General features: G+C 33.8%; 1 protein-coding gene and 1 long non-coding RNA gene across 4 annotated transcripts in view; one reads left to right on the top strand and one right to left on the bottom strand.

Annotated features, from left to right (window-relative positions):
• Lrrc4c (leucine rich repeat containing 4C) overlaps nt 1–3,249 on the bottom strand; it is a 1,245,152-nt gene that overhangs the window by 736,388 nt on the left and 505,515 nt on the right. The gene's annotated exons all lie outside the window — the stretch shown is intronic.
• On the top strand, nt 747–1,953 carry LOC116090539. Its single transcript, XR_004118720.1, has 3 exons — nt 747–801; nt 1,287–1,343; nt 1,892–1,953. It is a non-coding gene; the product is annotated as an uncharacterized LOC116090539 (long non-coding RNA).

Here is a 3,249-nt window from a genome sequence, read left to right as displayed (position 1 = left end):
ACAGGGGTTTGTTTTTGTTGTTTTTGTTGGTTTCTTTGTTTTTTGGAGGGGAAACTGGGAATGGAGAACTTTACATAAAAATTAAGAAAATATCAAAAAAAAATATTGTTTTCTTAAAAGAGGGATACACATCTAACATACTCAAGACATGGTACCCTATCTCATTAATAATATCAGAAACCAAAACCCATATTATATTAGTTGATGAGTTTTAAGAATAGGATACTTGCAATCTCAGTACAATCTCTGTTACTTTTAGACTTCTCTAATTATTGGAGTAGGGTGAACATATAAATGACAGAAACCAGTATCAAAGAAACAAAAATGTATAGGAATCATGTCAACCACAATAAGCACAGAACATTTTTAATTGCTATTTATTCATTATCTCTTTATCAAAATAAAGAAACCTTTCAAATACTCTACAATTTTCCATTCTTCAATTAACTCCATGTTCCTCAATTCTAATCAGATCAATTGTGTTTGCATTGATTTTTGTGTTTGTATTCATCAGAAATGGCTGTATATTTAGAATCACAAGACAATGGATACATTATCCTAGAAATTCTATTCGGTAAGATATCTAAAAGAAGAATCCTTCATAAAAATTGATACCAAATTTTGAAAACAATTACAGTAAGCTCTCTTTGTGATGGTGTAACCACTACTTATGAGTTGACAGACATTCTATAGAACTAAAGAACTTTCATCTGTGGTGCTAAAGTATAGAATAGAATGTTCATTATCTGGCTTGTTTCTATTTAGTAATATACTGGGGATAAAAAGACAAGAGTCCAGAAGGTAATTAGCCAGTTTCTAGTTAATTGAAAAGGATAAAAATATTTAGTGATTTTAGAGTATTTCAGCACAAAATGAAATAAAGAATAATGGCTATCATTCATAGTCCCCAGGGAAAAAAAGACTCCTAAGGGATCAGAACTAAGAGCATCATACCCACTGTTAACAGATCAGAGAGATTTGAGTGTGAGCTGCTTGGGTCCACTGCTGTGTATCAGTTAATCCTTTCATGCAGAAAATGAGGAGCAAGGCTATGTTTCTATTATTGAAGTTTATGTGCCCAGAATCCCATATTTCAATTTAAAAAGAATAAGATCTGAAAGAAACTAAATAACTATATCAGAAACTAAGCAAAATGCCTTTAAAATACTTGTAGACACAGTGTACCAGAGCCAGAGTGAGGAGTCAGTAAAGCTTTGTGATTGGATGTTTTGTTTTTAAAGAAGGGTGTTGAAACAGTAAACAGGTTCTTGTCTTCATTTACTCAGATGCCACATTCTTGAAGGTATGTAGAATGTGTCAAAGAAAGCTGATTTAATAAAAAGGTAAGACTTTGTAAGGGGGGAGAAGGGTCAATATCAAAATACCTACATTCATAACAGACAATTGACCTATAAATGGCCAACAAATAAAGAAGATGATCAATAATACTAGTCATTAGTAAAATACAAATAAAAGTCACATGAAATATTTTTTCACAAATGTTATCACCTTTTCAAATGATACTAATGTTGCTAATGATAATAGCTACTGGCAAGGATGTGGAGGAAAAGGACCCTTGCATGCTCCATGAACCAATATAAATCAATATGGCCATTATGGAAATCAATATTTTCCCCCCCTCAGAATATTAAGCATAGAATAACTAAAATGCACACTAGAAGTGCTAATCTTCCTATGGTTTGTATAGTTTAAAAATTAATGTATACTTAAGAAATATCAACTTTTGGCATTTATTATAGCACTATTTTTAATCAATGAGGAATAGAAAGAACACAAGTGCCCATTAAATAAAGAACAGATAAAGAAAATCTATATGTAATTGATCAGCATTCTGCTATAAAACTGAATTGAATTCTGTCATCTCATACAGCATGGACCAAGGCACAGAATGCCACATATTATATAATCACACTGGTCAGAGACAAAAGAAGCAGGCTGGTAAGCTTTTTAACAAAGAGTAAATCTTATGATATGTTAAGTAGTATGCAATAAAGATATTATAATTAAATTATGTACAACAATTTAAAATGTTAGAAAATTTATTTTAAAGGCTTTAACCCAAAAAATGACAAATATTTGGGAGGTATATTCAAATTGCAATACTATTCCACAATAAATTCATGCATTAAAATGTCTTTTTTGAAACTGTATATTGTTTTATTAGATATTTTCTTTATTTACATGTCATATGATATCTCCTTTCCTTTTTTCCCCTCTGAAAAAAAAGGAAAAAATAAAATAAAAAACAAAAAACAAAAAACAAGCCTTGTTTTCTCCCCCCTCCCCCTCCCCCTGTTCACCAACCTACACTCTTCCTCTTCCTGGCCCTGGCATTCCTCTACACTGGGGCATAGAACCTTCATAGGACCAAGGGACTCGCCTCCCATTGATGAACTACTAGGCCATCCTCTACTACATTTGCTGCTGGAGCCATGAGTCCCACCATGTGTACTCTTTGGTTGGTAGTTTTGACTCTGGGAGCTCTGAGGGTACTAGTTAGTTCATATTGTTATTTGTCCTAAGGGGCTGCAAACCCTTCAGCTCTTTGGGACCTTTCTCTAGCTCCTTCATTAGGGACCTTGTACTCAGTCCAATAGATGGCTGTGAGCCTCTACTTCTGTATTAGTCAGATACTGTCAGAGCCTCTCAGGAGACAGCTATATCATGCTCCTGTCAGGCAGCACTTGCTGGCATCCACAATAGCCAGCATTAAAATGTCTTAGAGACACAGTGCTGTGATGAAACATCATGACCAAAACCAACTTAAGGACAAAAGGAATTATTTGGCTTACATATTCTGAGCCAAAGTCTTTTGAGGGAAGCCAAGTCATGAATTTCAACCTGGCAGGAACCTGAAAGGAGTAAGCCATGGAGGTATGTTATTCACAGCCTTTCTCAGCCTGGTTTCTTATAGAACTCATACTACCATCTCCAGAATGTTCAAACCAACAACTTAAGCTCTTCCCTACTGAGCATTATTTGAGAAAATACCCTAATGGTTTCCCTGATTACAGACTGATCATATGTAGGCATTTTTTAACAAAAAAAAGTACAATTTATTTCCTTGTACCATAGCAGTTGATAGATCATGAACCATATCCTAAAAATGTCCCTATGTATATTCATTCAACATATACTTAACTTCATTTTTACCATTATCTCATGGAAGGACTATTATGAAAAACAACTGAGATCCATGGAGGCATTTTCTTTTTCTTTTTTTTTTTT

The sequence above is a fragment of the Mastomys coucha genome, unplaced genomic scaffold, assembly GCF_008632895.1.
Source record: "Mastomys coucha isolate ucsf_1 unplaced genomic scaffold, UCSF_Mcou_1 pScaffold15, whole genome shotgun sequence".
NCBI lineage: Eukaryota > Metazoa > Chordata > Mammalia > Rodentia > Muridae > Mastomys > Mastomys coucha.
The sequence above is the reverse complement of the archived record's forward strand: the minus strand, read 5'-3'. Positions and strand labels throughout refer to the sequence as shown.